Consider the following 25,162-nt stretch of genomic DNA (forward strand, 5'->3'; position numbering starts at 1 on the left):
AGAAAACATCACTGTGATCACTGAATGAATCAGTTGCATAATGCTGCACAAAATTGCTTTTAAATGTTGTTTGATTTGCTTTTTTTTTTTTTTTTTTGTGTAAGAAATGTATTTTAAAGCAATCGTGAAGTCTTACTTTCTAATATGTTTGTAATGAAAAACTCTACCATACCTAAAAAGTCTGCACTGAGATCAAGTTTAAAACCTTTGAACTTTTCCAAAAAAAGCAATAATAGATAAGCAATCACTGTCAAAATCAAGTAGCTTGACAGGCAAAGCTCTGTTAACTGGACTGTAGATATGATGGATTCAAAGTTGTTCAGTAAACAGAGAAAACCAGAAACCTTTGTGCTTACATTCTTTGTCAAAACTGTAAGGTATATATAAATCTTTCCTGTAAATTACTATTTGGAAAACGAGCAATTGCCTTGATTAATACCCTTTATAAATGTTGCAGGCATCCAGAAATTTTCGTGTATGCATGGATGAATGCCAAATATATAGATATGTATAGTAAAAAAAATTGATCTGTAAAAGTTAAATGTTCTGGTAATTAGCCATTCACCAATCTTCATTGCTAAGGGAGATGTTCTTTTCCTTCTCTGATTAATGAGTTATATAAATATTTAAATATATCCTTTTTTTAGCAAGAATTGTACCTAATCTGCTAAGATAATGTAATTCCATATGAATATAAAATGTAGTTCCCCTTTTGAAATATTTTACAATGTTTCAGACTTCTGTGCATTTTTTCTGAATTTCAATACATAAAATATTCGATATTGTGTAGCTTTAATACTTCATAGGTGTAAGACAGAGTGTAAAAATCCATTATATTCTTTAAAAAGGCTGGTATTTGATGATTGCTTTCCTGCTGCCGCCAGCACGGCATTACTCAATTGCTAACATGCCAAGACTCTAGTTTTCTAATGGCATCATTTTATTTGAACAGCAAACATCACCAAATCTCAGCCACACCAGCCCGATTTGCAAAATGTCAGTTGTGTTTGTTTAACACTTCACGCCCAGCACACGAGGGGTGCTGATCCCAGTGCCAGAGAGCTCCCCAGTACTCTGCACCTCACTTGGCACACTGTTTCCACACCCAATTGGGAAAAAAAAGAGAAGAATATTTTACTAGGCCACTTGAACAGTGCTTTGCAAGAAGATGGTTTGGATGTTCAGAGGATTCAGTCACACTGGAACATAAGCCAGTGTCTCGTGGCCCCACAGCACTGGTGGCAGGCAAAAAAGGACATCAGCAAAGATCACCACTGGAAAAGCCTCTCTGCATCAGGTACAGACCAGCTGGAATGTCTCTCTTAAAACTGTTAGCACACAATAACAATTCGTCTGGCTGTATTTTTTCTTTTAATGAATGATTTCTGGGTAACATCAAGCTCTCTTCCCAGTTAATAACAGAGGATATCATTATTTGATACCATCAATGTGCAGTGAGGTGCATCCTGAAAGAAGCTGGAGCTTCTTCTGCCTGTAAGGGTTTTTTTTCTTTCCCAAAGCATAAAGTTAGGGAAGATGGCACAGGAAAATACATGCTTTTTGCTGTGTATATAGGGGCCTTTCTACATGTCAGTTAGGCATTCATTCTTTGAGTAAAGGTTTTTAAGGAAAAAAAACCTTCACTTATAAAAAATCACTTTTAAAATTATCTGAAAATTGTATGCAAATTTGAAATTAGCATCACTTTAAATAATGGTGTTTACGAAGCTATGGCTAAGTTCATTAGTTCACTCTAAACCATTTGCCATTCACATTATAGTATATATTTTTTGTTTCAAGTAGGTAGAACAGCCTATATTTATCATGTTGATTCTATAAGTATAGCCAAAGGGAATATTTTTTTTTTCAAAACAAAAGCTGGTTTTGACATTAGATTGTTTCTTTTAGCAGTATATTTAGCTGAAATGACATGATTTGGCACTGTCAATGATTTTGACTCATGATGTAGGATGAAGCATTTTGGGAATAATCTCTTCTCTCACTAATATATTTAGAAAAAAATCAAACAGTATCTGAACCTAATTTTTAAGTGCTTAAAACAGCAGTAACCCTTAGAGAAATTAGGCACTGTTAAACTGTGTTTGCTAGTAACAAACTGCTGAACTTGTAGTATACGAGGGACAAATAGAGTAGATTTGGACAACTTATTTACACGGCTTCTTGTGATTCACACAAACCCTGAACTGCATATTTCTTTTGGCAAGGGCTGCTAAAGTCACAATTCCTATTACAGCTGTGCATGTACTAGTGTCAGCACAAAAATGGGGGCAAGAATAAATAGGTCATGGTGAAACAGAGGATGAGATCTCCTTTGCCATTGAATTCATGTAGAAGTGAAGTTGTCCAGGTTTCTATCTGGTCAATGTAAAAAATAATCTACAGGGAAATAAAGCAGCAGTCACAAAACAAACCATGTACGTTCCCAACGCTTCTTTTTTAATTTCCATTTTCTAGACCCTTCTATCTCTCTGCTTTATATTATAAGATGTCTATCCCAGGTGTATAGAAGCAGTCTGCTACCATTCAAAGGGCTGAAATTTTTGAAAATACAGAGCCAGGAATGAATAATGAGCAAATTTAGACACAAAAGGTGAAAATATTGTCAAAGACAGTATTTTCTGCACTGAATCAGGAAACATTTTGCAATCACTGCCTCTGATGGCTCATCTGCCTTTAGGAAAAAGAGCTCTATGCTCTAGGAAAAACAGACACAGCATTTCATAGCATAATAAATTTTTATGACTATTATTACAGAAAATTTTGACATTTTGAACACTTGAAAATGTTTAATCTCTGAAGACTACAAATTATTATCTTTGATCATTTCATATTGTTTTCCTTAAAAATGTTACTGTACCTTGCCTGGTTTGGCAGGGAGTGTGAAGAGGACCTCAGCCTGCTCATCCACAGTGCTGGACTCATGTCCAAGGAAAGCAATGGAATTGTGAGCCCCCTTTAATCTTCCCTCACACCTCTGCACAAGCAGATATCCATATGTTTTTGTCTAAGTTCTTGAAAACGCAAAGAGACATGAAGATAAATTTTGTCCATCTGCATCACATGGTCTTCACTTTGAGTATTGCTCTCCCTAGAACAGGAAGTTGAGTCAAAGCACTCCATTCTGCTTTGTAAAACTGGTTTATCACTGCTTAAGTGCCAGATTTCCGGAGTAACAAAATGTCTACACAGCAAACACTTCAGCATAACCGACAAAAATTACTGATATATTACTCATGGGTAAATATTTGCACAGTATTCAAATATACCATGCATGTGTAGTTCCAAATAGCTGGCCCTGAAACGATCCATATTTCAAGGAAACTTCTCCCAAATGTTCTAATGTAATTTCCAGGCAATATAAATGCTCGTTATATTGGGCAGCTTTCCCAATCCTGGAGAAGAAAGAAGCATTTCTTCAGTGAGCCCTCATAACTCCTAAATGCTGATTCCTTTTTCTTCTGGAGTAAGAATTCCCCTTTCTGCTCATCACAGTTTCTCTTTTGTCCACTATAGGTGTTGAAGGGGAAGCAGTTCAAAGAGAAGATATGTATTTCAGAAGTGACAGCATTTGCTGTCAGACTGAAGTAGACATATTTATATTTTAACTACTACAGAAGTTCCTGCCTCCTTTAAGATGTAAACATATAATATCTATACTGCTTTGTCCTTTCTTAGGGCAGCTGTGTGAAAATACCTCAAATGAGAAGGGAAGATGGAAAGGAGAAGGGAAAGATAAGTAGGACTGAAGGATTTGAACCGAAAATCTGTGGTTGAGTTCACATGTTTCAAATGCTAGTTGCACCTATGCAACTTTTCTTTGTCAAAGCCTTTCTGAAATAGAAAAACTTCTTTAGCCTACTAGAATAGAGCAATTTTATAAAAATGGTAGATATTAATATGACATCATGAATAATTTTGTTGTCTTATTTTCTCTTATGTCTTGGCTGCTTGGTTCAACACAGATACCTGGGGCAACAGAAAATTCTACTTTGCAATAAAAAGTGTAAAGCATCCAAAGACCCTTATAAACAGAATTGAGTGATATTGGTAGTGTTTGAATCAAAGTAGCGTCTAATGGCTGCTGTATTTTTAGTGTCCTTGTGTTCTGTACTGCACAAATACTCTCTATATGCCTTATATTCTAGGTAAAGATCACAGATGGCTATAGGAATAAAGACAAAACAAGCACAGAAAGAAAAGCAAGCACAAGGTCACAAATGTTATCACATAAACATTCTGATAGTAACATAAGGTTGTCATTTTTGTTAGTGTTTCTTCCATTGTCATATGAGAGCAAGCAAATAGTTGCTCTGTTTTGGTAATTGGACTTTCGTCATTAATGCAGTTGGTGGGAGAAAGAAAACTACAATCCACTGTGAAGTCAAAAGAAACAAAAGAAAGGAAACTGAGGCTAAACGAAAAGTCTTGTAAAGGAAGCCAAATTGTTATATTAACAGTTCAATTAATGTAAAAGTTCGCATATGTTAGATTTCATCAGCACAGCAGAATATACAATTTCAAAGATGAAATTACCTTTTTTTTTTTTAATTTATCTTTAACTAGGCTTGCCCCTGATGTTTTCCTTTTTGCCCTAGATGTATGTGAGAATTAACAAAATACGTTAGAAAACTGCAGCTGTGCTGGTTGCGGGCTGGATTGCTGCTAACGACGAGAAGGAAGGAGCTGGACACTCGCCGGGGGGGGCTAAACTTGGTTTATTGAGAAGCCCACGATGTCCCAGCGAATGACCCAGAACAAAGGGTGCTATGGTGTTATAAAGGGAAGGAGTGGACCCGGGAGGGGTTTACAGAAGACCAATGGGGGAGAAGAGGGGATGAACTTAACACAAATGACATAGTGGAGAGCCCAATAGGTACCAGGTATGGCAGGGGCCCCGGGACCACAGCCAACCACAACCCCCAAAGAGGAGAAGCTTCTGGAATGCCAGGCGGAGTGGGGGGGTGATTGACTTGGCCCAGGGAGGAGAAAAAGCATACATATAAGGGAAAAAGGGGAGGAGGAATTATATAACCTAACAGATTGACAATAGAACTGGCAGGGCTGTGGCGGGAAAACTGAGGAGGGCAGAACCATTTTACACAAAATGGGGGGGGAGCAGATACATAAAATGGGGGAGGAATTAAATGAACTTAATGAACACACTACAACAGAAAACTTTAATCAATAGGTAGCATCAGAGGTGCGGTTTGCTGCCCAAAATTCCAGACATAAGTCTACCTTTTTCTTAGTCCATGTTCTAGAGAAGTCTAGATAACTAGATAACTAGCATTATTAATACAAACAATTTTTTCTAAGCTTTGTTTTCAGGGTATTATTCTTATTTAAATTTTTCAGGGATATTTTCTCTATGTGTGAAACTGTCATTGTTCTTGTGCTATAGCCTCACTAACACTGAAAACAAGATATTCTGGAGTTTTGAAAATAGCTTCACATGCCTATTTTGATTAAGCTTTAGGATGGTTTTTAAGGTTGCATTAATATGGCAGAGTGAACTCCCTTTTACTTGGTGGGTACTTTAAAGATTTCTGACTTCAAAAGTCTTGTTCTCCATCGTGTATCTCCACTTCTGCATTTAAAGCAGCTTTGCTTTATAACCTACAGGTAGTGTGTACAGTTCACCGATAAAAATCTAAAGCAATACAAGAGAGATTATAGAACGTTCATGGTCTGCTTTTACTGATCCTCCATATCATTCAGAATCCAAGTTGGCATTTTCCAAATCTGAGATGATATCCAAAGAGAGCAGATTGACCTATAGACTCTACCCTGCGGTGTTTTGGGCCAGGCTGCTTTCCAAAGTGTGCTCTTTCTGCCCCGTGTACCATCCAAATTGGTGTTCCACTGAAGTCTGAATGATGGCCAGCTAGCTCAAAACCAACGAGGGAGCAGAGGTGAAGGCAATCAAGGGACTGAAGGCGGAAATATGGATAGGAGTAAGTGAAAAACAGAAAGGAAAAGGTTGCACTGAAGTTGATATGGGTGAATAAACATAAGCTCGGGAAGAGACAAGGTAGAAAATATTGCAAGTGGAAAAAGACACAGAAAGTGAGAAAATATAAGAATAAATAAATAAAGAAATAAATAAGAATGAAAGGGAAAAAAGAGAGAAAAAGGATAAAAAATATGGAACAATGAGAATAGGACTTTTACCTTTCTATAAAGCTAGAAAAAGGATGATGAAATAATCTATTTATTATTGTCTGCAATGGTGAGAGACTTTGTGACTGAAGTATTTCCATTAGTTATATGGATATGCATTATAGCTGTGATTTTACTAAAATAATCCATATAATCCCCATTTAAACCAATACAGATTAGGACGTATATCACTTAAGTAACTCAAGATAAAATCACACACTCTATATTTAATATTATCTCTGTTTTTATATGTATAAGACATACATTGAAATAACTGCAAAGATGAAGCTATTGAGGTAACTGGAGCAAAAGACTGAACATGGATAAAATAATAACAAACATGAACAAGAAATTAAGAACTATTTTAACTAAGACATAATGCAGTCATATTTATCCAAGCAGCTCAAAACATTTAAATCTAAGTTGGAAGAATTGTTTTGAAATGAATGTACACTCTTTGCACACTCAATAAGCAGAAAGTAAGTAAATACAACACCCTTGAGTAATTTATTGAAAAAGGTAAAGACTGGAGTTGTTAATCAATGCTTAAGTCTAGAGAAAAGAGAAATTAAGCTAACTTTACTCATTTTAAGACACAAGACTTTGTCTAAATTATAGTTAGTTTCAAATTACCCTTGAAACATTTATAAATTGCATTATAAAACTCTGGGTGCATGTAACTAAGTGGCTGGATCTTAGGTTTAGTGGAACAATACAGTTCTGATTGGAAGGAAACACATTTCCTCTTCTAAAACTTTTTAATGTCATTCCTGGTCCAAAATATAAAATAGTATTCAACCAGCTTTCACCAAATGAAGAAAACACAGGAAAGTACAGGACTCTGCCAGGAATTCACAGTGTCTGGATCTCACCTCTTATGTAACAAGAGAATACTTACCTTAGGGAAGCTAATTTTCCCTTGTAAAATTGGACTATAATTGTGAAAGCCAAAAATGTCAAATAAGTGAGACAGTTCCCACTAACAGAAAGAAATATAGGAAATCACATTGCCAGGATCAGTCAGACATGGAGGCAACAGGATTTTCCCCCCACCTCATTTTTATAGCTAAGAACTCAACTAAAATAGTACCATTACTCAGAGATCCTAAGAAATAGTTGTTTTTGTTTTTTTAATGTATTCTGCTAGGATGAACATTTTGATAACATGTCAAATTCTGTGATAGAGTTGCACAGAAGGGACAGCAGGTGACTTGCCTTAGATATACTACCCACAGAAAGCTAGATTGGTGTTCTCTTTGAGCAGAGGGCTCATTCTCTTGTTCAGTAGCCTTCTATTGCTTTCTCCAGTTCACAGTGTAGTTTGTACAGTTTCTTTGGGTTTTCCTTATAAGTCCATAAGACAGAAAGTTTCAATAGATGGGCTGGTGATTTTTGACATTCTCTGTAAAAAACCGAAGCCCCTTAGAGTGAAATCAAAAGGGTTTTATGGAAAGATTTTTAAGAATGGCGTCAGATATTACATTAACATCATATATTTGGATTCATAAATAGTAATAAAAAACATCTTAGGCTCTCTTTATAGGTTCACCATAAATATAAAGCCTGATTGGGTTTTTTTGTTGTTGTTGTTTTAATGTAACTTGTTCCCTTGCTCCAGGATATTTTCGTCCTTCATCAAGTATCTTATGAAAGGCACTGATGTGATACTAAAAGATGCAAAGTGACTGAAACTGGACAGAATATTAGTGCATTATATGTGCATACCTAGTTCAAGAAGACATATGTAAAGCAACTTTACTTTCAAGCAGCTACCAGAGTGTATGATCCCAGTGATATTACAACTTGCTCTTTGCCCCAGGAAAGATAAAACTTTCAGCTTTCTAAATATTAATTCTTTGAGAAAGACAGAATCCTTAAGAATTTGAGGAAGGCTGGAATACAGCAGTAAATTCAAGTCCCCCTCCCAAAAGCCATCATATGACTTACAATGGATGCTACTAGTAAATAAAAATTCTGTCTGTTTTTCAGAAGATGACTGGCAGTCCCATTATAGTTCCAAACTAGCATTTAAATGCACATCACATATCTTCCTTCTATGGCAGGCACGATTTGAAACAAGTTACAGAACTCTTCTTGTAAGATATTACTTTATGCTGTTAAAGCAGAAATCTGATTAATTAACTCTTAACTTAGGAGAAAATTACAAAAACCCGTAAAAAATATAAACCTCATGACTGGTATTTACACAGATCCCAGAATTAAAAATGACTGCCCTTCCATTTGGTTAGTATGGCTATTAGTTTGTTAAGAGTTTCTGCACATTTTTAAATTATAAATATCACAGCCAGACAACATAGTTTGAAAGCCATGACAGCCAGATTTGGCAGTCAGTTCATCCATTCTGCTTTCCCTTACCATTAATCTAGTCCTGAGTCTACCTTGGAAAAATAAATCAATATTTCTAGTGATTTCGTTTGTCTGGTATAAGGGTTTTACTAATTTGAGTAAATATGAGGGAAAATATTTGAATAACATTTTTATGTTTTGTTTGAATAATAATTTTTATCAACAAATAAAATTAATAATTAATTGTCTTTAATAACTATTAAAATATCAATGTAATTTAAGACATTCTGTTACAGTATTCTAGCTACTTTTTCAGGTTTATATTATTACTTTTGTTTTAAAGATGGAAAATATTCAAATAATGGAGCTTGGGATTCCTTTCAAATCTTTTTTATTATATAATATCTTAAAGTTTGATCACAGTGAGTTTGCTTTATTGTGGTTTTTTTCAGACTTGCTTAAGATCAAAGGATTAGCTAGTACTAGATTTTCTAGCAATGAAATATACTCTGATATGCATATGTATTTTAGAACTTCAGTTAAAAATATCAAGTCAAATGCAACATCTTAGCATTTGCTTGTAAATCCCATCCAGAAAGCAGGTGACAGTGTAAAAAAATAATTCAGATTTTTCTTTACTTAACAATTCACTTCATCTTCACCATCTACATCAGATACTGTATACATTCCTACAAATGTAAAGAGATTAAATAACTAAAAGATTTAAACTAAGATGTCTAGGGCAAAAAAGAGATTGAAATATTATCCTAAAACATATGCTCTCCAGTCCTTGCAAGTGTTCCTGCAAATTGCTTCTCTCCTATTCAAGCCTGATGTCAGGATGTGAGGAATGAACAGAAGGAATATTATTTACAAACTTATAATGGGAGATGGAACTACAAAAAATACTCTTTTACACATTTAAGTGATAATCAAGGAACATTCCTGATCAGGCCTTGTACTCAACATTTTTTTGAAAGATTCACGCTATTTTGTGGAGTTTCAACAAAATATTCCTGAGTTGTGCTCCTGGAAATGAGAGTCTGAAAAATGGACTTTAGTTTTAAATTAGCTACATTTCTATTGACACAAAGTTAATTGTTTTAAAGATATTTTTGAGAATCAAGAGCAAGGTAAACTTTTCATTCAAAGTCCTGCAAGTGATCAGGATTAATTTTATGCCATTAAAAAGAGCAATATAAATACACTCATTCAAGTTCTTTTGTAAAATGTCTTTCACAAATAATAGCAGGAAATAAAGGGCTTATTAAAAACATAAAATAATAAAAATAAAGAGGTTTTTTTGCCACTAAGGCAAACTGGAGACACCAAGTTAAGTCTAGGAAACCATCACATGGTGCTAAACCATCCTTTTAAGCAGGAATGAAAAAGTACATTGCATCAATCTCTTTCACTCTAATATCACAATATTCTGTCCTCCACAATATTTTCATTAAAATTTAGGCTTACATATTCCTACATTGCACAGGGTAGAAGAGTTTTGACATTGTCATATTTTTTTTAATTTTGACTGGCTGTCTCTGCTAACTTTTGATTCCACCACCCTGATAAAATGTAAAAAGGGATAAAATTGCCAGCCTACTAAAATACAGAAGACCTGAAAGGTTAACACAGTACATCAGTGAATAATATATTGTACATGAAAATTCTAATGTCTTATTCACAGTGCAGGAATTAGTAATAAGGACAGAGAATTACAGAAAATTATTTAGTCCTCATGATAATGTTTGTAATAAGAACAGAAAGTGCTACTGAAAAAAAAAAAAACTTTTAAGTGCATGGATGAAATTGTAATCCAGAGCTTAAACTGTGAGAGTAGATGATGGATATCAAATGAAAAACAGGTGCAAGAGAAACCAACACCAAGGAAAAATTAAGAGCTTTGATAAATGTTTATTATAAGTTATGAAACTTTCTAAGAACTTGACTTATGGGGATAATCTATGATTTTAAAGAAATCATAGATCACATAAAGAATTTTTATTTTTAGGTACTTTTTAGCTAATCATTAACAAAATCTCTGTATCTATGTATGAAGAACCATTTTCAAGCAGAAAAGCAGAATAAAGAGTAGAATTTTCTGTTATTTTTTCAAAATTTGAGTATATGCAGCTGCTGTTCTGAAACATATATATTTTAAAAAATTTGTAAATTCTGATGATTCAGGCAAAGAATAGAATGTTAGAATTGCTTCAACAGGCAATTTTGTGCCTGGTCAAAATATTTTAGTAATAGACTCATCTTAAAACAGTGATTGTCTTCTCTGACCTGAAGGTAGAATACTCTACCGAAACTTAACTATCTCATTATTTTTTTCTTCAGCCTTATTTCCTAAGTAGCTTAGTCTAAAACTGGAAACTAGCAACAGTGAGAGAAAGCTGAATCTTGTCCAGCTCATTAATTGAACTGAAAGTTCTGTAAAACGAAGCACTTTTCCTGTGCCTGAATTCAGTGGAAAACCGCAGTGCATATGAAAAACTTAGTCACTAGTTTGTTTCAGGCATTAAAAAACTTCATCAAATACTTCCATGGTAACTTCTTATGACACTCTGCTCGCAACGGAGAAATAAAGTGATACTCTGTTCGAGGCTGAATATTCAATTTAGCTTGTGACTTATGAACGTCATTATGCCGGTTTAGCAGCGGGCTCTCAGACTCTCTCATGAAGGGACTGACAGTGGGAACAATTTAGCTGCTACTTGGCCAAAAAAGAAAAGGGGGAAAAAATAAAAAGAACAGTCCTGTGTTACTCGGATATTTGCCTACATCTGCTTTAGTGAGCAGTTGAGTTGATGGTGAGGTTGTGACTCAAAGACTCAGAGAACCCATTTTATCATATCATATCATATCATATCATATCATATCATATCATATCATATCATATCATATCATATCATATCAATCATATCATATCATATCATATCATATCATATCATATCATATCAATCATATCATATCATATCATATCATATCATATCATCATATCATCCTCCTCCTTTTTTTCACCCTCCACAGCAGATGAATCCTAGCTGTGTTCCATGGGCTGAATGCCCATTTGCAAGCAGAGTGCATCAGCTTGGTAATACAAGCGCATCTTCTAGATTACATTAATGAAAAAAGAATCCAGTTCATGCACTCCAAGATCACTCTAATACATTAATATTTTTTCAGCTCTATCTTCAAAAGAGAACCCACAGTAGCAATAACTTAAAAATAGTCTTCATAGATATCATGGAAGTTATTTAAAATTAAATTTCCATCTATCACTGATAGTGGTTATAGCTGTTCTGTATCAATTTCAAAATGATGACAATTTTTAAAACTGATGCACCACAAAAAAATTAATTTGATCTTGGCATATTGACATCTTTACAAATTAGACTGTGGAAATTTTGAAATTACCCAGTTCAATTAAGAATATATAGAATTTTATAGAATATGTATAATTTTTCTGGTGAAAATTATATTAAAGGAGTATGCAAATAATTCTATAATAATTTTCCTATAAATAGCTGTTGGTTAATGCATTTTTAAAATTGTTTAATAATGCAGTATAAGACAGGAAGAATTTATCTAGCTTCTGGATGAAAAATATTTGTCAGTGTTATCTGCCTCCTGCCAGTACATTCTGAGGAAAGGATCAAAATAAATATTGAGTGTCCAGGTTTCTTTCAAACTGTTAATCAGAGGGTTAAAGAATATTCTTAAATAAGAATAAAGAAGAATGATTGTTTTATTCTTAAATAAGAATAAAGAAGAATGATTGTTTCCCATTCTGGTCTTGAGTGGGAAATGGATTGAATTATCAAAGTGGAAATAAGAAATCGGAAGAAATGTAATTTGCCTGTCTTACCACTCAAGTCCTGCTGCAAAATCACTTTAGCTGCCTTGAGGCAAGAGAGAAGATACAAGCAGTTAACTGTTCCTGCAATTCAAGGAAAGACAGAATCTCCTGTTGTTAAATAAAACTGAATAAGTTCCTCTAAATTTACAGTTCCAAGCAACTAGTTTAAATGTGTAAATGAGGCTGAATATTACTCTTGTCATACATACTTCATGTAAACCTAATGGCATAATGACATCTATTTTACTTCCCAAGTTTCTGTAACTTTATATAAATTACCTACATGTCTCCTTTTTATACAGTTTTGACAAAATGTCTACAGAGTTCCTACAGTAATTTTGACTCCTTTTGAAAAGTCAGCTTAAAAATTTATCACTTACCATGTGACTTTAGACAGAAAATGGCCTGACACATACTGGGGATGTCACTGTTGCTTAATGACTCAGGATATGAAAGTGTATTGGCCACATAACATTAAAAAAAATCCTATGGTGGATACAAAATGCTGGTGTGATCCATTAATAAATAATGGTCATTTTTTTATTACCCTGTGGATCTGCAATATGTTGAACAAAAGGAAAAAAAACATGTGAATTAGGTCTTGAAACTGCAAGTTATAATTCAAAATTCCAAGTGTGTGAAAATGGAGAAGTGCTATGGTCTCCATATTGGATGAGTACATTGAGGTGTATATTCAGGAGAAGTTTGATTTGTGTACAATTTTCTTTGCACTATTGCTTCAGCGGTAGTTTGCAGTCACAGCAGCTGCCCACCTACACTTTGACTGGTTTTAAAGCCAGCACTAGATACTATCTGGAGGATATGACTTGGCAGCACATGTGTGCTCTGCTACTTATTGTCTGAGTATCTGCTTAGTGTTCACTTCCAAAACCTGAGAGTAGAAGAGAGGGGTCTTTACACTGTCCTAGGCCTGTTCTTCAAATTTTACTAAGAATAGTGCCTACAGGTTCTGCCTGCCTCTGGTTACTGATCACAGATGCTCTAGGGCTGTTGAAAGATTGTTGTTTTTAAAAACAAATGATTGAAAACAATCAGAGAGCTTAGAGTATGGCTCTGGAGTGAAGAGAAACCCTTTCCCCAAGCCCTCTGTAACTTAAGGGACTTACTAGGCAGCAGGTTGGTTTTTGTAAATTCAGGATGATCAGTTCTGCCCGGAAACATTTCTGCCCCTCCCTTGGAACAGGAGGTTGAAAGATGTATGAAAGTAACCCATTTTTGGACATAGCACATGTGTGAATAGGGCAACCTTCCTGTGAAGTTTTATGGGAAATATATTTAGGAGCCTCACAGGTTCACCATAAGAGCTTCAAATGGAAGCATGTTAGAGTAACCCATGATTACTCAGACTGACTAATGCTCCTGAAGGCAAAAAACCAACCAAACAAAAAAAAACTGCCATAAAGTATACAAGAACTTATGTGCCTACATAGGTGCTTATCAGTCAGGACTTCAATTATTCATGGAAGTCATGTTACTGCAAGAAAATTTTAAATGCAAACCAGTCTACAGCTCCCTGAAGCCCCTTCTTTCAGTTTCTTCAACATTTTTTGTTTTCCACTGTTATTTTAGGTTGCTATTTCAGCTGGACACTATGCTTCAATTGCAAAGTGCTGTTTTATTTAGTACACAAAAGAAGGAACAAATGGAGCTCAAATAGCAAAACATAGCTGCAGCAGTCAACACTGTACACGTGCTTGCCAATGTCAGGCTCTCTTTCCTTTGAGCCCTAAATGGATGGAGTTTGCAACTGTATATTGACTTTAACTAATCTCAATTACTTCTTTAAAATGTGTATGAAGCCAGTTGGAGGCAATGAAGAAAAACACTGAAACAAAAAAAAGAAACTCTTGCTGAAATGTCCTGCATTTTTACAAAATGACGCCATTCTTTCCTTTCAAACAAGCACGTCAGGCCTTCTTAATTCCAGGCAGGATATTTAATTTTAACACTGACATCTAACAATGGAGCTTCTGCTGATCTTTGAATGAAAAACCAATGTATAATGGAGATTTCCCAGGCTTCTAAAGTTTACATTATGAGCATGTTGAAAAAATTAGACTTTAAACTTTTTTTAAAAATGGGAATAATTTATTGATCTTATTGTCAATTGGAATCAATATTTTCCTATTCTTGAATCCACATGCCTCTGCCAAAGAGGAATAGGCTTTTAAAAATTATGTTTCCTCCCAGAATTCTTTATATAGTCTGCATTCTGCATGCTTTTACTGTTGCTGCTTTCACTTTCAGCTTGTCTCTCTTTTTGCACTCCACCTTGTGCTGCCTGTTAAAGGTGCTCTGAATTTTAATACTCAGTTTTGATACTGAAATTTTATCATTGGTATTGTAAGCTCAGATACCACTGAGATTAATGGGATAAAGGTGAGATTTTGGTTAAGACTGCCAGTTATAAAATATTTGTATAAGTGCCCATGAATAAGACTGTTAAAAAGTAAGATATTCAGAGCAAACTTAACAGATTATGGGATCAATTTAAGTATATTTATGGATTATATTTTTGTCACTTGCCTTAGGATTCATGTATTGAAGTCATTAATCTGATGGTTCACACAATTATAAACTAATCAACAATAGTAAAACAAAAATCTCAGTGAATGACTGATCATTTCTCAGCAACATTATTATTTCTATATTTTGCCACCACCAACCATTACAACCTGACAAACTAGAACACATGTTCTTTATTCCCTTTAATGCCCTTACTGTTTCACAATTTTTATCCAGAAATCAATTTCAGACTAAAATCTTCAAGTAAATAATTGTCTGGCTATGAGAAGACTATGATGTTCTTTAGAAGCCATCTGCTTTCCTACTCTCAGTTTCTAGCATCTGCTAGGGTTCTTGCCATAAAGATTAAATGTTACTTCAGACATCTAATTTCTGAAGTATTCTTTCTAATATTCTAATTTTCCACTCAGTTGATACTCCTCTGTCTGTAAGGACTATGCATCTATAAATCCTTTCAAAAAGCTATAGAATTAAGCATTTTTTGTCTGACTTTTGCACAATTAGGTGCTGAGTTATTTATGACCAGTGATGCTAAGTGCTGCTTTCTAATAAAGTTGGCCCTTGTGTGACAAACTCCATTTTCACAAAATACATTTTCCCAAGGTAACCAGTAAACTTTCAGCTAAATTTTAGGTTAGACCTTGGGGAAGCAAACTAACACAGGCATGTTTTTCATTGAAATAAAGCTTTTTTTGCTGTATATAAATTTGAGTCCTTTGTCATTTAACATTCTCAGGAAAAAATGGCTCAATTTTAGCCACATTTCTCTTATTGACACTAATGGGAATTGTACAAGTAGTAAAGTCTACAACCCATTAAATATACAGAGGAAAACATAAAACACTTCTGCTTCCCGCTGCTGTACCCCAATTCAATGAAATTTGCTGAACTTTTGCAATGCTGATGTCAGTGGGAGTGGTGTCAGAGGGGATGAATTTTACTTGTCATATCAGTTACCTTTATAGAAGCATTTGCTATGTTTTTGGTGAGTTCTTTAGCTCCTTGAACAGGAACAAACTGAACCTGCAGACTTTTGGACCGGGCGGACCATGAGCTGACCCAGCTGCACGGAGGCAAACCCAGCCTTCATTGTTTGGCAAGAAAAGGTTCAGCATGGACATGTGGGTGGTACTGTTGGAAGGTACAGCGAGTCCATGGCATGGCGCAAACAGAGAAGAAAATGATTTCTTCTTAAGTAATTTTGAAGTCAACCTAAATCACTCCAAGCCTCAGACGAAGATACGTTTTGGAGGAAAAAATGTATGTGTTTGTGAAATGAAGATGATAATCAGATATGATGCATTTTAAAATGCATGTATTATCAGTTTAAGTGCAAAAATAAGTCCTTTGTCACCTTTTCTCCTTTCAAAAGACAAGGCTTGTTCACGCATCAATATATGAGGTACACTTGAGAACCAATGAAATTTCAGATTTCTGTAAGAAAAACATTATATGACAGATAACCTGCTCAAAGAGTATCATAAAATATTATATAGTTATTGTATTACTAACCACAGCTCATAAATCATTCACTCGGTTTGTCTTCATATGCACATGACTAACAAATAACCTGAGAAAATCAAAGGTTAGAGATTAGATGGATCTCAAATGAAATTTTATAATCTAATGGAAACAATACTGTGCATTTCAGACAGTGTTATTATGATTATCCTCGAATACATTTGATGTTGATAAAGTTTGGATTCATTTGAAATAAAAAACAAGAGCTGCAAATGTTGGAATATTTCAGCAATTTTCTCAGTGTATAAACTGGTTTGGCAGATAATTTATTAACCAACTTAGGTAGTGGCTGTTTGATGAATTATTGGGATATTTTTATTCTTTTCCTCCAAGTAAATGTTTTTCTCTCTTTGGACAGCATTAATTTTTATTTTTTATTCTGTGATATTTTCCTCCTGAGTCAAAGTTAATATTTAGGTGAAACACATTGGAGAAGAGAACCTTGGAAGCATTTAGAAATATAATCCAAAGACATTTTAGTTGCAGAATAGAAATAAATTTAAAATATTTTTTTCTGTAATATCATGCTCATTTTTTTTAATATAAAGTCACATTTTGAAAGATTTTGTCCTAGAGGAAGCCTGAGATTGCATTGGTTTTGTGCTACGTCACAGTACTGGATGCATGTTCTTCCTTTCATAGCAGTGCCAAAGGAACAAAGGGAAAAAAATTAACAAGAAATATTTCTGTTGCAGGCAAGTTTATTGACTTTGTTTTTAAATCAGCCTGGTGATCCATGGAAAATATACCTACTTTAACATTCGCATTCTCCCCCCGAGCTACAGTGAAATGTCAAAACTGGAGAAAACTTTGCAATAACACCGCGTCTTCAAAACAAACACCAGAAACTTCCTTTTTTTTTATTGCTTCCAGTATTTTCTCCAAAGGGGAGATTTAAGAGGCCTGTGAGGCATCTGTCACTGCAGGCATTTGTCACTGCAGGGCTTGGTGAGGCCAATGATTGGTACCAAGCCATGGCCCAGGTCGGGTTACTTTGTCCCTTTGTTCCACACCCAAAAGAGAGCAAAGGGTTGGGATATCTTGCTAACAATCATCAGATATGGGGCTAGTTATAAGGCAGATCAAGGAGGGAAAATTATTATTTTTGCTTTTGTTTAAGGATATCTCTGTGAAAAAAAAAAAAAAAAGAAAGTAAAGAGGAGCTTGTGTTATGGACTACCCTTGCTTATACGACTGTATTCATATCCTCTGACATAGAAATACAATACCGATGCCACTAAGTGAAAATTTTAATGAAGAAAGGTTTTTAAAATATTGTTCTCCTCTTTACATAAGACACTTGCAAGATTCACCACTGCAGAAAACTATAAATGTTCAAATGTCTATCAGCCTCTGTACAAATGTAGAAATTTTCTGTCTGTGTAGCACCTTTAACCATTATGTAGACACCAGCCAAGACTGAGAGTAGTATTAATTATTGCCTTTTTCTCAGTTTTTATTTCTTAGGACGGAAAGAAAGTGTATATTCCAATACAGTATGTGTATTTCAAATCCATTCTGTTTCTGTAACAGGCACACAATAATAGATCAAACATGTTTTTCATTACCCCAGATGAATTCAGTGAAGTTACCTAAAATTCAGTATCTAAATAACAATACCTGAATAATTCTATTATAAAGCCTATTTTGCATTATGGGCTAATTTGAATTATTCAAGAATACTCAAGTAGTATAAAATCATATTGCAATATTTGTGTTCTTGTCTTTCTAAAAGCTAAATATGTCCACACATACCTATGATTCCTTCATTTGCCGATGCTTTCCTCTAAAAAAATATACATGTACAGTTATAGAGTGTGAATTATGTCTAACTACAGGTACACTGGCAATAGAGATACACACAAATACCTCATGTAGTACCTTCGTATTTATATATTTCTCTAATCCATATTTTTATTTTGTACATGTATATTAATGAGCATGTATACACATTCAGAAAGAAGTTTTCAATCTGTAAAACCACATTCATATAAACATTGTCTAACAGTTAAGAAGATCTTTGTAATTGCAGGAAAACTGCCTATTGGCATTTCCTAAGTAGTTTGGACTGCCTCCTTTGCATTTCTGTAGAACTGACAAGCTGGAATTACCACCTAGGTTTTGGGTTTAAGTGTAAATAAATATAACCTTAGCTTATCACTTACCAGATCATTCTGAATCTCTTAAAAGTTAAATTATTCTGTAACCGAGGCTCACATCTTAAAACAATTTATACAAGTGCATGCATATTGTCTTAAAAGATGACATAGAAATAATAAAAATTTGTGGTTTTCTTTGTTTACTATTATTTTGCTTCTTGAAGACATATCCTGGCATATTTGTTCATATTTTGTATCCTTCCACTTGAGTTTATGGCTGAAAATTTCCAAACATGCAGAACTCTCAGGAGAATGACTTCATCTGAAGAAACGAGGCCCAATCTGCAAATAGCACAAACAATAATCACTCCTTCCCCACATAGGAGCAAATTCAGCAATTTTGGCTACAGCTCAGTGACAATGAATGGTGCCAAGGTCGCGCACTGCTTCACAGAGGAATCACAGTTATTGAAGCAGCATTCCCTGTCACTAAGTTGGTTTCGCTATTGGGAGTAGCATTAGGAACTGAACTCTTTCCTGAAAATGCCTGTGCTTAGCAGCTAACTCTATTAAACTCTGCATGGCCTGCATTTTCCACATACCTTTCATACTTTTCCCCTTCAATATGTTCTGCAGCTAAGAAAAGTCTCATCCACTCAGCCCACAGCTACAAGCTACTAGTCTGGAACCAAAATCAAATCTAAAAAATGTCAAATATAATGAAAAAGAGCAGAGGATGGGACTGGATAGCTTAGTGGAATGGAAATGGTTTATGAAGTCTCTCACCTCTAACTCACTGCTCTGAATCTTCTGCCGTCAATAGTTACTGGAACTTTGGAGTATTTCACAATTGTTCAGTGACCTATGCTGAAGAAGTTGTTAGTCTCGGCTGAGCTCCTTGTGACTGCTGTCCACATCCCAGAAAGCACATAGCATCTGATATTGAGAGAATTTTACATTGTCATTTAACAAAGAACTAAAAGGTCAGAGAATTATGTATATTTGTCCAAAAGGAATTTGTACATCCATTTCTCTAGGATGCTATTAGCAATTGCTCAACATTATTGATATTGTTTAGACATCCTTTTCTTCTCTTAGTAAATAATCTTTAAAAAGAGCCAGTACCCATTTTGCGTTTCATAAGAATTCAAGAATTATAGAAGACTGTAAAATGATATTTTTCCCTCTGACTGTCTTTGTAGTCTCAAACAAGACACCAAGATAGAGGTGGCCATTATCCAGAATTTCTGCAATGTAAAGTTCAATTTGTGTAAAAAGATTTATATGATGGAAATGAAAATATTTGCCATCATTTGCCATTTACCAGCCATTAAAATTATTTACACCATTTAACTCACATAAGGATGGAACATTCTGAAAAATTCCCTGACACTACCTTTCCCAATTTCATCTCTTATCACTTAATAAGCATTATTGTTGCAAATGGGAGAATAGATTCTTCAGTGTCAAAAGTAACACATTGCAAAGTTTGCATAAGCAGGAGTTTTAAAGTTTTTCATTATCCCTTGATACTTTCAGTTATCTCAAGTTATCCCTTGATTCTACAGAAATTTGAGTTTCATTTAGTTAGATTAAGGAACAGTAAAGACGAACACAATCATAATATTTTTATAATATTTTCAACAAATTTCCAAATACATAAGGTGTGCAAATATTGCATACCTTTTTCTATATTAGTGCTAGTATTTCTGCCTTCTCTCCTCCTCCCAGTGTTCTCTTTCCTTTTTTGGTTGCTCTCTTAAAATATCAAAACTAATCACTTTTTTAAGATTTATAGCTCAGTTAGGATTTGCAAGGAAGTTCTTCTAATTGTTTGCCATTGGCCCAGGTAAATTTCTTTATTTACTCTGCACTTTCAAGAGGAAGCATGTAGCAAGTCTGTAGCATACAAACAGGAAGCATTTCATCAGCCAGTAAGTAGAGTACTTTGATTAAGAGGATAATGGAAATAATTTTTTCACTCATATTTTAACAAAAATATGCTGTGTGCATTCACCTGCTGTAAAAACTATTTTTTCAGTAATTGAAATAGATGTCTGGATGTTATGATAAGTACAGAGGCCCTCTTAAGGAAATTAACCTTTAAACTGCAGTTCTATCATGTTTTGCTGTCACATCTGGAGTGTCAAAGAAAGCAGGAAAATAAATGCAATTTTCTTATTTGTTGACGGTTTCATTTTCACTTAGTTTCTTTGTGAGAGATTTAGTTTGTGGTAGATGAGAAATGCCTGAATGTCAGAAGCCAAAAGTAGTACAAGCAACTACAAAAAAAATAATAAATTGATTAAATTAAATTAAATTAAATTACATTAAATTAAATATATTATTTAAAGATTTGTATTTGCATGCATTTCACTAGGATGTGTTCTAATGTAAAAGCTCATAATGTCAGCAAGTATGCAAAGCATTGAACTATGCTAATATGCCTAATTGGTCTTCAGAGGGAAGGATTTTATATTAAAGGATTTTTCCTGGGGAAAATACCATGACAAACCTAGGCTATCCATTGCACCTAGAAGGACAATACTTTAAAAAAAAAAATCATGTCCCAAATCTAACAAAGATTCACAGGCACTAATAAAATATATCACATTTCTATCACATAAGATAGCTTGTGTAGTTGTCATTTCACAGTTTGCTAAAGCAACACAGATATCTGAATTATGTATAGTCCTGAGGTCTAAAAAAGTGATACAGGTCGGCAGCACAGGTAATGTGTCACTTCAGAATAAAAACTGAAGTCTTGTTTTTAATCCACAATCCCCCTTTTTATGTTTCTTTTTTAAACTTTTTTCGGTTGATACGGGGTGCAGCACTGCTTTTCTTGCTCATCAATGGCTCAGCTGAAGGGGCTGAGAGGGGCACCTCTCAGCACACTCACTGATGGCACAAAGCTGTGAGGAGTGGCCAGTGCCCCAGAGGGCTGTGCAGCCCTTCAGAAGGGCCTCAACAAGCTGGAGATGAGCAGAGAAGAGCCACCTGAAATTCAAAAAGGGCCAAAGCAGGGTCCTGCAGCTGGGGAGGAATAACCCCATGCACCAGCACAGGCTGGGATTGACCTGCTGGGGAGCAGCTCTGCAGAGAGGGACCTGGGGGTCCTGGTGGACAACAAACTGTCCATGAGCCAGCAGCACGTCCTGGTGGCCCAGAACACCAATGGGGTCCTGTGGGGCTTTAGGAAGAGCATTGTCTGCAGGTGAGGGAGGTGATCCTCCCCTCTACTCAACCCTGCTTAGGTCACATCAGGAGTGGTGGGTTCAGCTCTGGGCTCCTCAGGACAAGAGAGATGTGGAGCTCATGGCGATGGTCCAGAGGAGAACTGTGAAGATGATTACGGAACTGGGGCATCTCTCTTATGAGGAAAAGCTTAAAGAGCTGGGTCTGTTCAGCCTCGAGAAGGCTGAGGAGGGATCTTATCAATTCCTCTAAGTACTTAAAAGGAGGTTGTGAAGAGATTGGAGCCACGCTCTTGGTGGTGGTGACAACCACAGGCAACAGACATGAACTGGAACACCTGAACATGAGGGAGAACTTCTTTACTGAAAGGATGACTGAGCATGGAAACAGATTGCCTGGAGAGTTTGTGGAGTCTCCTTCTCCAGAGATACTCAAAAGGTGCCAGAACACAATCCTGAGCAACGTACTTATGGGACTCTGCTTGAGCAGTGAGGTGGAACTAGATGACTTCCAGTGATCCCTTCCAATTTGTGACTTATTTCAGGATTTTCCTTCCTTGTCTCTTCCATTCTGGCTTTCCTTTCCATTTTCCCTTCTTCTTCCCTTCTGCTGACACATTCAACTCCACGTCACACCATAAATCGGTAATGGAGAACATCTCCCTGTACCCTGCAACTTTCTCTCAAGATTATCACCTTTGCTCAATTCTGCTGAATCTTTGAGTTATGTTGTGTTAATTATTTGTGGAATTTCTTTCTTTTGATTTATTTGCTTTTCTCTCCTTTTTAAAATTTCTTCATGTTTTCCCTCCTCTTTTTTCCTTTATAAGAGCTGTAGTTTCATATCTGCACTACTACCATGGACATAACATTATTTTATGGTCTATTGTAAAAAAAAAAAAAAGGGGTTGACCCTTGAATAAGTAGATAAATGGAAAGCATCTATCAAAGAACAGCTCTGGAGGACCTAGCCCAGTAGAAGTAGGAAATACAAGATATAATGATGATGAAATACTGAAAAAGAGACAGGACTTTTTTCTCCCCCTGAAGAATATTATGTAAGTGAGTCTTGAGCCTTGAGTCAGCCAACACAACTCATTGGGCAGTTGGTGATGCTGCTGATGTGCTTTTTCTGTTCTTGATGGTCTGCAGTTTTGCATTTTTTGCATATTGTATTCTATTACCTATTATAATGTTTATATGTATAATTATATATTATTGACACTAATCAGGTACTTGACAGTATGAATCATCTGACCTGAAAAAATCTCTGTTTTACAAAAACTCTCTTTAGAAAGTGGAATAGAAAGGATGAGGTACCATCAATCGTAACTCCAGATACATATGTTCACGTGTGTGAATGTGTGATATTTTTAGACTAGTAAATGACGTTTAAATCATAACTTATGTCATCTTTTCTTTGTTTCTTCACTAAAACTTATAATTTGTAGAAAATATTTGACTAAGCTTCATTAGGTAGAATCTTCAAGAGTCAACATGACAGCTTTGATGCTATTTGTGAAATGAAGCAGAAGATTCCTTTTTGAAAGAAAAATATGATCAACACTAACAATCAACTGATCATTTCCTATTCCTTGTTCTCTGCACTACCTCATCATTCCTTTGTGCCATCAAAAGGTTCAGAGCTTATCTCAGTCTTTTGATCTGGAGCATTCAAATAAAATACAGGATATTTTGCGTGCAGTAAACAGAATGTTATTGACAAGACAGGTGAATTACCTTGCACTAGAGCTAGCATTCAGCATCCAGCTAGGAGCAAAATTAACCCTGGACCCAGAGAATTCATACCAACCAGTTCAACCTTGTAATGCCTTGTTATATAAAAATGGATTGTTGCACGTTTAAGATGTTTTATGTGCATCTAGTTGTCAATTTTCAAATCACTGGTTACAAGCTGATATATTAGAACCATCCATGCTACAGCACCTAAGAGAAGGAAAAAATTGAAATTCTACTTCAGTGCTGGGTAAACACTTCCGTGTGGCCTGACTCCAACATCAGCACTTCATTTTAATGATAACGACAGCTCTGGTGTTCATTCTAAAATCCTTAAATGTACTTAACAACCTGTTTATGCTTGGAGAGCAGTGAGTTTATGAGGACAGCCAAATGAAACAGATAAGAGTATTATGTAAAACCATATTCTGAAATGTTTATTCTAGCAGTTAGTATGCATCTGGAGTAAATTTGTAGACTGTTATCCTCAGGTTTCATGCATTTTAAATAGAGCATATTTATTTTAATTCAGAAGCAGACAATTATGGGGGAAATAGAAAGGTTTTGACAGCACAACCACAAATTAGGCATTGTTTGAAAAGGTATAGTCATCTTAGAATCATCATTAATATTTCATGTACCTGAATTTCTCCCACATGCAGGTTGTATGCTGTTTCAGCCATGGATCAGCAGCTGCACCTATTAAAGCTTTATTTTCATTCAGATATTAAAACTGTTTTTTTAACACAATGGCATCATTTTCCCCCTTATCCAAAAAAACACTTTCTGCAATGAAATCAATGAATCAGTCTGACTTATACTGGATGTGCATGTGTAGCAAGGGATTTATTTATCCTTTTTCCACCATTAGCACTTAAAAAATGTCTATCACCATCACCATTCTACTTGAAAATATTCTTTTTAAATGGCTAGTCACTATGAAAAGCACTGTCAGTTTGATTTTTATAGCTGTGAAATTATTTCTACACAGTTTGTAATAATCTTTTGCAACCTCAGAAGCAAAATAACTTTTCTCTGTAAATACTTTCTCCCTACAACATATTTACTACATGTGGATTTAGTGAATATGAGAACTCTGCTCCTTTTAGTACCAGTTTAATTGTAAAATGTACCTAGATTTTTACCAAAGAGTTTTATAAAGAGATGTAAGGACAGGGAGTGGTAGCATTTGTCATACCTTTTTTCCTAGATTTAAATAATTTATTTGAAGAAAAATAGTTAAGTTTAGGTAAGTTAACTTAGTTAAGTTAGTTCTTTTTCTATTAAATCAGGAGATTTCAGCCTATATTTTGAGATGAATAAAGACTGATCTGTATCTTTTGACTTAAACAGCAGATTAAAACCCAGAAGTATTCACAGGTAAAACCAAATCAGTCCCATTTTTCTCATTTCCATCACATTCTATCCACACTTACTACTCTCATGTCTAAAAATGTCCTCATAGAATAAGCTAAAACTAGCAGAATTTTAAAACTGAGTTAGAATATTATGCACTTTATATACTGTTATAAAATCACTAATCATTTGTCAGTGTATGCTGTCCTGGTCCTGAAGCAAACAGAAGGAATTTTTTGACTAGACATTTTTTTCTACAGGAAACAGATCTGTGACCTTGAATGGGGGCTCTGAGAAATCCAAAGAAAGTATGAATGAAGGTATGCTACCAGGGGCATATATTTTTTCATGGT

Source organism: Melospiza melodia, chromosome 5 (assembly GCF_035770615.1).
Source record: "Melospiza melodia melodia isolate bMelMel2 chromosome 5, bMelMel2.pri, whole genome shotgun sequence".
NCBI classification, from domain to species: Eukaryota; Metazoa; Chordata; class Aves; order Passeriformes; family Passerellidae; genus Melospiza; species Melospiza melodia.